Below are 13,832 nucleotides of genomic sequence, written 5' to 3'. Positions count from 1 at the left end.
ATTTTTTCCTTCTCTCTAAAAGTTTTCAGTTCCATGCCCAGTGAGGTGGCCAAAAGTGGCATGTAGGAGACATCTGCAGAAGGGCTGTTGGTGAACTAAAAACCTATGCTGCTGCACACCAAACCAAATCCACCAGCTGAAAGATGGTTCAGTTCAATGCTGTCAGTTCAATGCTTCTGCAAGTACAAAAATGCAGGAAAAGAAACAGGCATTCTTTTAAAATAAGGACATTGTCTTCAGTCTCGGTCACCACTTGACATGACAACACAGGGAGAAGGGGGAGGACCAGAGAGCTGCAGGACACTGGAGAAATACCAAACAAGAAAAGGCTTTCAGGAGGTGGAAAAGGGGAAAAAAAATAAATGCCAAACTAAGAGCAAGCTGGAGTGGACATGTGACAGAATAAAGAAGCATCACCTTCTCCAAACCTCTCGAGCCATTTTTTCACAACCTGAAAAACACTCTCCCCTCCCTCTGAGGCAAAAGACAGTTTTGCCAATGTGTTTGAGTGCAGGAAGGATCTCAGCAGAACCAGATCAGGAAACTGTTTGACATGTTGAACACAGGTGTCATCTAAATAGAGAGTTTTATCCATAGAGATTTTTATCACCCATTTGCTTTTCCTTTGTTAAATGAGCCCAGCTGCACCAGCACAAACCCCAGCCCTGTGTTATTCACAGTGTCACCAATAATGGGCTATTCCCCAGCCCTGTGCTCTTGACACTGTTCACAGCAACCCACACATCAAAGATGGAAAAATAAAAAACCAACCATCAAATGCCAGGGTGGAGCCTGGAGTGTCTTTTATACCTGCAGGCATTGAAAAGGCCTTTTTCCTCCTTAGAGTTCCCCTTTAGCCACGCAGGGACTCCCTGACACCAAGTGCGGGTCATGTTGGTGCCTCTGCAAAGCCATGGGGACCAGAGGGAAACCAGGGGTAAAAATAAGGAGTTGTTTTCCCCCCAGCTGGGTCACATTTGGGAAGGAACCTGCAGAGCCCCAGGGGAGCGAGGAATCAGCAGTATCACCCCTGGTGAGATGAGGGTTTACTTTGGCTGTGTGTAAAGCCAGGCTCCAGCTTGGGACACCACCACGCCTCCTGCACCCTGTCCCCAGCCTCTGCTGAAGATGTCCTGACTACAGAGCAAAGGTTTTTGTGCCCCACAGCACAGTGACTCTGCAGCTCCTTAGGACAAAAGGGCTATTTTACCCTGTATCCCAGAGTGTCACCTCACTAGGGACTGGAAATGTGTTTTGCTGTAGGCATTTCAGAGCAGTGCAATGAGAAAGGGCCTCAACATCCTCCCAAGAGGGGCACAAAGGATGGGGCAGAACAGTGCTCAGCTCCAACCCCGACTCCAATGCTCCCACAGCACCCACAGCAGGTGATGGAGCCCCATGGAGGTGTGCACCAGACATTCCAGAAAAACCTCTGGATCCACACGGAGGCAGCCACTGCTGGCACTGCCCAGGATGGAGCAACCCAAGACAACCCAATGTGGGCCAGCTGGCAGTAAGCCAAATACATGAACCAAATTAAAAAAAAAAAATTGTTTTGTCCCATAAGAACAAAAGTATTCCAAAAGGAAAAGCAGAGTTGCTTGTAGAAATCACATTGTAAAGTATTTTTTCACTCCTCTTCCCTTCAAGGACCCCTATTGTCCTCCTAACTCTGAGGGAACAGGCAGGGGAGGAGGGGAGGAAGTTTTGTTTCAAGGCACTTCAGCATCAAGTGCCTAACTGGACCATGGTGCCTCCTGGGACTTGTAGTCTTGTCTTCTCCCATAAAAGCTGCTTTTTCTGGCAAAATTCCACAGCAGTGAATACCTCCCATGACACAGCAGCAACCCCCCATCACAGTCAGGGGACACTGGGACCCCCGGACTTTGGTTGCTACAAGACAACCCCGGGGGCTGCTCAGGATCCGAACCTTATCAGATTTGGCCAGAATATTTCAGTTATTTCACACCCTTCTCCTCTCATAGAATTCCCATGGAAACACAAACAATGCTCTTGCTGTTTGGGCTTGTTTGGGGCTTTTTTCCTTCTCTAGGCGAGGGGGGGGGTGTATATGAAAGTGGTAAAAACTTAACTCTAAAATAAATAAATAAATAAATAAAGGAGAATAAGAAAAAATATATTGAATAATACATGAGATACCACATCTAGCTTGATTTTCCCCGGCAGCAGAGCATCTTCCCTCTGTATCACCTCTTCAGAGCCTCGGGGGAGAGAAATGTGCCTCAGAACTAAAATAATACGTATTTCTGGTATCACAAACTTGCTTTTGGGCAGGAAATGCCCGAATCCAAGCTGTCCCGCCCTTTTCCTCACTGGTGCATCGTTCTGCAGATACCTGGATGCCACCGTGTGGCAGCTGCCCCGAGCAGCGGTGGAGGGACAGCCAGAGGGCTGCAGGGAAAGGCAGGGCTTTAAAGGAGGAAAAGAAGAGGGAAAATAAAATAAAATTTAAAAATAAATAAATAAAAAGAAAAAAAATAAAGAGGGTTGGGTTTTTTTGCAGCAAGTCACAAAACTTCAAGGAATGCCAAGCACGTCAGTAGATGAAGCACAGGATCTGGAGGAAGGAGAGAGTGCAAACCAGCTCCGTATGGTGTTGAGCTCAGACACACTCTCTCTTTCTATTTAAAGCCCTGCAGGAACGTGAATGCCAGGTTTGAGTGAGCTCAACAAGTCCTTCTGAAAACAATTTACGTGGTCCTCTCTACCACGGGGTCTGGTTATCTGACAGCTTTTAATGCCTTGCCATTCCCACACAGCAGGATACAACCCACCTTTTCCTGCTGGAGGACAGAACTCAGGATCTGGAAAGGTACTTAATTAATGACAGAGACCAATGGGACTTCCCTGGGGTCCAAATCAACTTTGGGATGAGGACATGGGCTGCAGAATTTAGTGCTGCTGCCTGCCCACCCCTCCCTTTTCCCTCCACGTGGGAAACAATGCTGGGTGGAACCCTGAAGAGGAGGATTGTGCCACCAACAAGGATTGTGCTGTGTCCCCAGGCACATCCTGCGGGCCAAACCATCCTGGCAAGGCCAGAACATCCTTCCTCCTCTACCAGCACCCTAAAACTGTCTCCTGCCAGGAGGCAGCAAGAAGAAAGCAATACACAACCCAGGGTCAGGGTTTGGGGTATGCCTTGTTCTTCCACTCTCTGCCTCTGGGGAATGCCTTATTCTCCCATTAAGTACCTCTGGGGTATGTCTCAGTTTCCCCTTGTCTACCTCAACACCACTGCTTTTCATTTATTCCAAGGTGCAGTTCATTGAATGGAGAATTACATGTTTCTATCATTTGTCCATAACAGGTTGTCAAGTCGCCGTGTTATTATTAGCAACAGGAAAAGAACTAAGTAAATTATTCTTAAAGTATGTAATGAGCACTTGAGTAAGCATTAAGTATGAGCGTTTCTTTAGCAGGAATCCAAGCGAGACACGCCCCACCCATTTTGTTAACAGACAAAGGCTTATATAAGCTGGATGTTACATAAAACCCTAAAATAGGGAGCGGGAGCACTCCCCCACCTTTGGGTGCTAGCTTTGCTGCAGCCCACGGATACCTGAACTGACCCTGAAGCAGCTCCGAGCTAAGAGGCCAGGCCTGGAGCTGGCAGGAGCCAGTGACAGGGACAGAGGTGTCCTGTGTGTGTGCTGCCACCAGCCCAGCTCAGGTGGTGAGTCTGGATCTGCCCTCGCACTGCTCCGGAAACAGCCCCTACAGTGACGCGCTCCAAGCAGATTTATCATCCCTGGGATGATCCAAGAACGTGTCTCTGCTCTTGTGTGGCAGGGCAGGCTAAACACCCCCCAACCCCAGGGTGTCATCCCGAGGGAATTGTAACTGGTGCTTGGAAAGGAGCACACAAGCAGGGCATGGCTATGGGGAAGCTTCTTTGTATCTCTTCCCGTCTCCAGGGATCTCCAGGAAAGGGATCTTCCAAGGCAGAAGTTCTGTTTTGTACTTTCCCGGCTCCTGGCAGCTGATTCTTTCAATAAATTGACAGGTCAGTTCTTGAGTTCTCATGAACTTTCAACTTCTGCCACATCATGTGACAAAACCCACCACAATTTACCATAATTCATCTACAGAGAAAAGGGGATCTACATCTTGCAACATCAATTACTAGAGCTAAAAAAAGGAGGCTGGGAGGGAGTGCAGCCTCTTCACCACATCTTGTGTGCCTGAAAGCCTGTCTGTCTTGAGAAAAATCATCTGTCTCCATAAAGAAATACTTTTCCTCCCTAGACATCTTGCATCACACCTTAAAATGCACAATTCCAACACTCAGACAGCAGATTCAGCTGACAGAAGTGGTTGCTTCCTAGACAAGGTCAAAAAAACCTCAGAGAATTTGCAATTCCCTTCATAGCCCAGACACCAAATCTTCCACATGCAGGTATCAAATGCAGTTGCATGAGAAGTCAGGGACATTTATCTGGTTGGGGGGAAGAAAAGGGGAGAGGAAGATCTTTAGGCACAGGATTTTGGGGCAGGCAGAGGAGAACGTATCAGGAGCTGCTCTCTGGACTACAAGGGAGCCATTCATGGCTGCAATCAGTTTGCTCTGCGGTACTTGCAGGAACATGCCAAGGCTGCTCTGTGATTCTGCCCGACTGACTTAGTGTTTGTGATTGCCTGACCTTTGCTCTAAATAAATTCCCCATACAGAGGGAATTTTGATGCAAGCCCCCTGCATCTATAGCACCCTCCCTGGCTACAACCCACTGGCTTCCTGGGGCTTTGTTTTAAAGGAGAGACAGACAGAAGGCAGGCAGGAGGGGAAAATGAAGAAATTAAATGCAAGCTGTCTGGCCCACACAATTAAAAAAAAAAAAAAAAAGGAGAAAGAAAGAAAGAAGAAGAAGAAATCATAATAGCCTGGCTTTGTTTTCTGTCATGTTATTTATCTTAGTTCAGAATTAAATCCAGATGACATAGATAAGACAGGGGTGACCCCTAGTGCCCTCTCCAGCTGCAGCTTCCACTGTTATTCCCTGTATTGATATTAGAGCATAAACGGAGGGAAGAAGCAGCACCTTTCAGATTTGTTCTTCATTCACAAAGCCTCTCTTTCTCTTCCCTTTCAGAAACAAGATCTCATTTCCTCTCACTACTGAAACTCTATCACTTCGAGGCATTCAGTGCAACATCCCTTTGTCGCTGTTGTCTGGGAACAAAATTAAACATATTTACTTGTGTAAGAACTTATTATATTCCATTGACTATTTATCATAGGACATTTATATTTATCACCTTACATAAAAGAAAGAAGAGCCTATTTTGCTAACTCCAGGCTTGTCAATAGCTAAGGAACAGCCATTCAAACTCCTGAGAAGAGACCTTTGTCTTGTAAAAAGTGTATTTTGCAGCACCAAGGCGCTGAAAGGAGTTAGTCTTTCCTGTGACAGCCATCACTATGCACCACTTTTTTTTTTATCTTTCAGCAATGTCAAAACTCTCTGTTCTTGTGAATCAGCCTGCACCAGACATACCCCACTCACTGTGCTGGGTGATGCTCATCACGGGCTTTTCCTTGTGTTATTGTGAGGGAACAGCTCCTCTTTCACAAAAACCTTGAGACACCCCCTCACAGATCACTTTGGGATGCAGGATTTTTCTTGAGGAAATAAATGATCTTAAGCACAAGGCTGAAAGATTTTTAGCTTCCTGTAATGTGAGCACTTTGGGCACTTCCTGCCCTGCTGAGATCGGGGCTGCACCCACCAGCATCCAGTGTGGGTGGTACCACATCAGTTGACATCTCAAAATTTCACATGTTTAATGGGATCTCATGAGGCAAAGAGCTGCCTGCTAACAGTCCCCACAGTGACCTTTCTATCCTCAAAAGAGCAGCAAGCTCCCCTGTGCAGCATCACAGCCTGCCACAGACTCATCGGATGCCTCTTCAGCTCTGGTTTTTTTTGCCTTTCAGGACTGGCAGCCAGCACTGCAGCACCCCTCCTGCTGCACCAGGGCTCCTCTGCAGAGCCCAGAGCTGGCACCCTCACTGCTCAAGCCCCAGGAATGCTTCCACACTTCCCAAAAGCAATTCCCCAGCTCAGCCTTGGGGAATTCTTGGGAGCCACAGGACATGGCATGTTGCTGTCACCCCCATCACCATTCAGCTGGCACCTCCTTCCCCTTTTGCCACCCACCAGCCCATTTCTTCATTAGAAACTATTTCCAGGTTTCAGCCAGTCCTTCCTCCTCAACAACTTTTTGCTTTCACACAGCCTCTCTGGTCATTCATCCCCAGAGTTCCTTCTTCAGCCTCAGGCTTCCTGCTGCCACCATCACCTCCTCAGGCAGACAACCACACCACCCCCCTTCCCAAACCACCCTGTGCTGGCATTTACACCCATGACTCAGCCCCAGTGAGGCCACATCAGCCACAGGTGAGGCTGGTTGATGCTTCTGTAACAAATGTTTTACTCTTTGCAGGGCTGGGCTGGCTGAAATTAAGCAGCTGCATTTTTTCCAGTTGTAGTAAAAGTTCATTATCTGGTCTGGACATAGAACCATAGAATGGTTCAAGTTGGAAGGAACCATAAAGATTATCCAGTCCCAACCCCTGCCATGGGCAGGGACACCTTCCACTGTCCCAGATTGCTCCAGCCCCATCCTACTTGGCCTTGGACACTTCCACGGATAGGGCATCCACAGCTTCACTGGACAACCTGTTCCAGGTTCTCCCCACCCTCACAGGGGAGATTTTTTTTCCTAATAACCAATCTGGACATGCCCTCTATCAATTTGAGTCTCATCTCCCTTGTCCTGTCACTCCATGCCCTTGCCCACCATCCCTCTCCAGCTCTCCTGGAGCCCCTTTAGCCACTGGACATGGCTCCAAGGTCTCACTGGAGCCTTCTCCAGGCAGAGCACCCCAACTGTTTCAGCCTGGCTCCAGAGCAGAGGTACTCCAGGCCCTGGAATATCAAGGATATAATACTGCTCTACTCATGTGCCTGTTCTCTGAATCATTTTCCCCTGATTTTATATCTCTATGTTCCCATGTTCCCTTGTTTACATTAAAAACAACAGTTTCTGAATTGAAGTTCCTCCTAATGTTTTATTTTTAAATCAGGTTTCAAGAGGCTGGGGGGAGGGGGGGTATGAATTGTGCTAGTCATTGCATAATTTTGGTTTTATCTGGTGTAAATCTCACTTGCTTCTGAGATATCCCATGCTCCCCAGCATGACACCAACTCTGCATTGCTCTTGTGTCTCTGGATCCAGCACTGCTCCAACCTTCCCCCTTTCTTTCCCCCTCTGTTTTAGTTAAAGATATGCAAATATACCATCTTCAGAGCTACTGTTTGCTTCTTTCACAATATTCCATGTTCCTTCCCCTGTGAATTTACTTTCCTTATTTGCTTTAGTAAACACCTTTTTCTTCATTGCTGCTCTGACTGTATATGATCCCATACAGAGGAGGCATGACAAAATCTCTTTGAAAAACACAGTTGTTTCTATAGCTGCATTTTCCCCAATATTCTTATTTTTGAATGGTATTCGCTCTGTGTATTCAAGTTATGCTCTGCATCTAAAACAATCTGTCAGCTTACATGTGCCTATAAGCAGTGGGAGTATTCGTTTTGAATATTTTCATTTAAACTCTAGCTTTGTACCCTCACACTGTTAAAATGCTCAGAATTAGCTCATCATTTTAATATTTTATTATCACAGGAATGAGCTTCTTTGCATGCTTTTGCAATATTCCACTTTCCAGGTTCCTCACATCCTTATTCATACTGTTGGAAAGTTACTCTTGTGAAGTGAATATGCTTTCTTGGATGTCACCTGCATGTCAGAATCTGAACCAGGCTATGCTGAATTTGACACAAATCCAAACGCTGAACCAGTCCTTCATCAGGTAAAATAAAATCACCATCATTAAAAATGCTTTCATTAAAGACAGGTTTTTTTTCCTTCCAAAGGCTACACTGTTTCAAGGAAACCATAAATCCTGTGGTTTGCCTGACACTGCAGGTCAGACTAGATGATCAGAACAGTTTATTCTGGTATTCATGGCTGAAAAACTTACAAATATCCGGACAAACTGCTACTGCATCATGTAGAGAGATGGTCAAACGAGATAAGGGAGTTGCTGCTTCTGCTCCGAAATGCTCAAAATTCGCCTACAGTCCTGCTGAGACAGCCACTTCTCACCCAGAGGTCAATAATGCAGTTGCTTTCACTTGTTTTCTTTTATATCTGAGCTGTGTTATAACTTTCAAAACTTTCCCATTCAAAATGTTGTTAGAAAACTGCACTCGACCCTGCTGATGATGGAAAAGCAATTTTTTATCAATGATTTTTGGTTGCTTTAGTTTCTCCCCAGCTCGTGACTCCTGTAAATCAGAAGTTGGCTCACTCAGAGGAGTTTGGAGAGCCAGAGGCATCTCCCAGCCCTTGCTCCTTCACACGCTCAGCAGTGAGTGCTCCTGCTGAAGCCCCCGTGCTGGGGCCATGGGTTTTAGCAGCCAGGACAGCTGTGGCTCCTCCAGCCACCACCCTGAGTCCCACAAGGCTGCACACACTGTCTCACAGGGAGCCCAAGGGCAGGGAGGCCACAGGAAAGAGAATTTTTATGTGGTGGCCCATTGGATGGATTGCAATAGGTAAAAAATGGGTTTGAATGAGTCATGAGACTTTTAACACACCATGAGCTGGAAAAACCCACTGGACATGCCATGGCACCACACCACACTACACAGGGAAGGGGAACATGGGATGGAGCAAATCCCACCCCCCAACACAAGGCCCATGAAGAAAGGTTTTATTTTTCCTGCTGAAAATCCATCAGGAAGCATTAAGCCAGTCTCAAAAAAGTAATTTTCCTATTTGCCAAGCACAAATACAATAAAGGCAATTAGAAATGCTGAGCACTGCCTTTCCAGAGTTTAGACCAAACTCAAAGCTGCCATCAGTCCCAGTTCTCTGCACTCTGCTCCCAGTTTTCTCAGGACCTCCACTAAAACCAGTAGCACAATTCTCTATTCCTCTTTCTTTTCCCCAGCTTCCAGTTGTTTCGCACAGCTCAAATAAAACATGTAAAACCAGGCTTTGCCATGGGGTGAAAACCGAAAAAGGAAGAACCAGTGAGAAATAAAATCCACAAAACAATTAAAGAAAGACAGAGCCTAACATACAAAGCCCCAGCAGAGTCTAGTCAATCATTTCTGTTCGTACTCACCAGCACAGGGCTGCACAGCCCTCGGAATATACCTCAGCTGGAGGTATACTCTCACCTTCCTCTAACTCCATCCATAAATCTGAGAAGAGCAGAGCATTACGAATCAAAACATGCTCAGCAGATAAAAACACCCAAGTGTACAGCACAGGAAGAGTTGCCTTCACGTGGAACCTTTCTGAAGGCAATAACCGGACGCAGGTGGGGCTGGGATCAACATGTGGAGTAATTAAGAAGGGCAATTACCAATGTGAGTGAAACGCCCATTTGCCCAGCTAACCCATCGGGTCCTCTTTAAGCAGAGGGAAAGGTTAAAGAAAAAAACATGAACAATTTTTGCATTTCACCCAGTTGTTGCACCTCCTTAGCTGCCAATCAGTGTTCCACTGTAGATTCCTGACAATTATGAACAAAAACATGAACAACAGTAACAAACTGAGCGGCCAGTGGCACACAGCCTCAGAGGTGTTAATCTTTATTAAACGTTCAAATGAAAGTGGCCCTGAAGTGCCAGATTCCCATTTTACCCTCTGTCACACTTACTGAGGGAACATGAACCTGGCCCAGAACCGGTTCCTCAGCAATTTAATTGTAAGGATCACATACAGCAGCACACCCAGAAATGGGACACAGCTTTTACTTTTTTTTTTTTTAACAGTCTTTGTTTTTAGCTGTCAGTCTCTAATGCATATCTGGATATCCAGTTATTTCAGAGAGGCCAGAGGAAGGTCACTGCTGGAATTTTCTGGCCCTCCTGCATGTAGGCCATGAATTTGAGGGGTTTGGTTGGCATTTGCTCCACAGCCCTCAGTTTCCAGCTGAGGACACCAGAGGCTTCTGTGCTCATAAAGGGGTTGGCATTTATTTGAGGGTCACACTCAAATAAATGAGTCAAGTCACATTCCTGGCATCTCTCTAGGCAGGTCTTTATGCAAATGACCAGCATTTACTTCGAATTTGCATTAATGTGTAACTGAAAAGCTGCTCCCGAGGATGCCCGTTTCCAAATGTTGGGGTTCTCCCCATAACCAAACATCTCCAGGCTGGCTGAGGGAGCAGAGGCTGCTGCTGGGTGTGATTCAGAGCTGCATGTCAGTGTTGGTATTGACTTAATGAACCAAAGGCTGCTGTGAGCAAACTGCCCATCCCAGATCCAAACACCCTTATCTCCTGGCAGCGCTGTTCCTCCCCCATCCAAAGCAAAACTTTGGAGTCAGGAATAAAACTAAGCCAACGAGGCAGAGGACAACTTCACATCACTTTCTCCTGCTGTCTGTGGGATTCCCAAAATCAACCATTCCATCAAGGAGTACCTCCACCGAGCCAGCCCCAGCAAACTCCTGCTCCAACCAGCCAGAACTTACCTGGATCCGAGCTGAATTCCCTGCGAAGCCTCCAGGATTGATGCGAATGCTCTGCTTGGGCATTAATCCATGGGAAACCTGAGATCCCAGCTGTGCACACAGCTGTCTCTGGAGCCCTCCCGAGAGGACTTGTGAGGCAGCACCTCTGCTCTGGAACGCAGATGCCCCACGAGTGGGTGAAGTGGGGAGATGAGCGGGTGAGGACACGGCAGCAGCAGCGCGGGCTCGCCCGGCACAGCTCCAGCTCCGAGGTGCTTCCTCTTTCCAACGTCACTCGGGTGTTACACGGAAGGACCAGCAAGTGCTTCATGGCCCTTTTTCTTCTTCTCTTATAACAAGCAGTTCAATTCTTAATGTTTTAAATGTGGGAAGAAGTGACTTTTTGTCTCGCAGAAGAAAACATTGTATAATATTCTTGCATCTAAGCTTGCTAAATGGAAAGGAAAAATCTCCAGCAGTTTTCAGAAAACCAGGCATGGCTAGGACCCTGGCCAGCCATTCTTCATCATTTTTGGTATATCTGTGCTGTTAGGACACTCACACTACTTTAAAAGTGAGTGAATAGAGGCAAGTGAGGGACTGTACAGTGAAGGCTGAGGAAAAGGTGCTTCAGGATTGCAAGTGCTGGCTCAGAACACCCAGCCCAGGCACAGTGTGCTCCTGTGGTATGAAACCACTGGGGTGTTTCAGATATGCTAAAGTATCTTGGCAGGATGGCTCTGCTTTTCTTCTGCTGTCTCTGGTGCCTGTCTGGTCCCAGGGGAGCCAGGTGCTCACAGCCAGTGACACGGGACACAGCCAGTGTCAAACTGAGGAGGGAGCACACTCCACGATCGCTGAGCAAGACAGTTGTGGCATATTTAGGTGTCCAAATACTGATTTTTGTGTAAACAGGTGGCAAGTGGGGATATTTCTCATGAACTCTTCAGAAGTGCTTCAATCTAAGTGTTGGGAAGGTTGTCTCATCTTTACTCTGAATGGCTTTTCTTTTCCATTTCCTTTTTCTTTTGATGGGCTGAACCCACAGAGCTCTCCTTAAGCTCCAGTAAGGATGAAAAGGGATCTCCCCTGCGAGAGATCTAAGTGAAAAGTCACCTGGAAACAGAACAGTGGAGGGAAAAAAAAAAGGTGAGGGTTAGGTTTATTGTATTCAGGTTGGTATTTGTATCAGTGATAATATATAGTGACTGTTTGAAGGTCAGTATTTGTTTCAGCAAGCTTGCTATCAGGGAGCAGCTGAGTCATCCTGCCTTGTGCACATGGGGAGAAGTGTCCTTGTGAAACACCATGGCTGATTTTTCATGTTTTCACCCCAAATCCTGCTGCATTTTTAAAGCACTGAACACACTATCCTGCTCTTTACCCAACTCCTCTGGCTTGCTGAAAACCCATCCTGGCCTCTCTGCACTGCAAACACCAGCCTGGGACCTTTTAACCTGCCAGTGACACACTCTGCTGATTTTTGGGAGGCTCCTTGTGACTCCAAAGTTGTGAGCTTGCAATCTTTAGAAGGATGTTGTAAAAGGAACACCTTTGCCTTCTGATTGCAAAAAAACCCAGGGATTCCTTCAGGAGATTACAGCCCCCCATTCAAATAGGGTTGTTTAGGGTCACTATCAATGACTTAGCTGACAGAGACAGCACTCACACAATGATAGCCTGGGCAAAGGCTGGTTTTAATTAGGAACACTAAGAGTCTTCAAGTGACCAAGTACAGCACTGAGTCACGTCACATGGAGCAGTGCTGAGATTGCTTAGGGCCACGGAGTTCAGTCCTTCCTTTAGAAAATTTTCCTAAGACTGTTGCCCTGGGAGGAAGAAGCCACTGGGGTGTTTGGCATCACCGTTGCAGCAGGAACCACAAACGTGTCTGATCAGAGGCTACCAAGGAGGATTTTGTGGTCTCTTAAGAACAGACATGGTGAAATATTACTTTAGTGGAGACACACAGCTGAGGAGAGCATTTCAAACATTCTCAGGCAGCCCCAAAAACATTTAAATTAACACCAGCCAGCCCTTTAATCACCACTGTTGCTTGGGATGTTGCAGTTCTATGAAAGTGGAAGCAGTGCTCTCAGGCATTGACCTCAGATGCTCTCCCCTAACTGCACAGAGCTGTGACAGGGTAGGAGCTGTGCTGAGAAGGCTGTTTTGCCCCCTACTACATTCCCCTCCTGCTCCCAGTTTGCTGCAGGAAGGCTCATCCCTTCCTTACTCACGGGAGGAGGAAGCCTTTCAAAAGATGCAACAGACCCCACAAGCCTTGGCTCCTGGTTTGGGGAAAGATAAACTGTCTTCTGGGAATTCTAGTCCCAGGAAACACGAATTTGCAGCCTTCCTGGGAAGGTGAGCCAGGAAAACTGGCAGCCTGCAGCTGTTTCCATAGGCCCAGTGCAAGGGAAAATGTGTTGAAATTGAGGGAAATTTTTACAGGCAACTCTACTTGGAAATTAGCAGAAATTTCCTCTAATAGGAAAACTTGAACATGTTTAGGAGAATTAGATACCAAGAAAGAAACTCTTCCTGCCCTGATAAGGATTGGAAAAGGGTGTTTTTTCGTGGAGTCTCTGGTCATAAGGAAACTGGCCTTGGGGTTCCGTGGGAGGTTTGAAGGCTGCTTGAGGAGAGAGCATCGGCTGGCCAGAGAGCAGAGAGCTGAGCCTTACGGCTAAACAGGCATGAAAATATTTTGCCAGAGCTAAAGAAAGTAGGTTTGCAGAATGGAGATGGAGACTTTGGACCCCAACCTGCACCAGCCTGGCAGAGGAGAGGAGCTGCTCTTCCTGCTGCTTTTGCCTGGGGATGAGGTGCGAGACAGAGCAGAAATACGCATGCAGCTGGAAGAAGAACCCATTGGTAGGAACAAAGAATTTCTGACAGAAAGTGCACAGCGGTTGGTTGTGGTTTCCAGAAGCCACCGCAGTGTTTGCAGGCTGAAAGAGGCAGAGGAAGTGTTTCTATGGACAACTGAAGAGCTGAATCCAGCACGGGCGTCAGGCTGGTAAATCAGAGAGAGAACACTGTGCTTGCCCACAGCTTCAAATGCTGTTACAGGGAAAGTCATTTATATTCTTATTCTGGAAAAAGCTATTATGTCTTTATTTGTGAGAAGAAATGCTGTCCTCTGGCTATGCAAAATTCTGCACAGCATGTTCTGTGGAAAGCCTAAATGCATTATCCAAAAGTCCTGGAGCCCACAGGGAGATCCACCACCTTCCATCACCCTGCTCAATCCCACTTGCCCAGCAGCA

At 46.8% G+C, this 13,832-nt stretch overlaps 1 protein-coding gene across 1 annotated transcript in view; it reads right to left on the bottom strand.

Annotated features, from left to right (window-relative positions):
* Positions 1-10,790, bottom strand: part of PLD1 (phospholipase D1) — a 74,816-nt gene extending 64,026 nt beyond the window's left edge. The window contains exon 1 of the mRNA XM_038145535.1: positions 10,582-10,790. The gene's annotated coding sequence lies outside the window, so the exon portion shown is untranslated. The remainder of the gene's footprint in view (positions 1-10,581) is intronic.
* Between the last annotated feature and the right edge of the window lie 3,042 nt (positions 10,791-13,832).

This window comes from Motacilla alba, chromosome 9 (genome assembly GCF_015832195.1).
Source record: "Motacilla alba alba isolate MOTALB_02 chromosome 9, Motacilla_alba_V1.0_pri, whole genome shotgun sequence".
NCBI lineage: Eukaryota > Metazoa > Chordata > Aves > Passeriformes > Motacillidae > Motacilla > Motacilla alba.
This window is presented reverse-complemented; position numbering and strand designations above follow the sequence as displayed.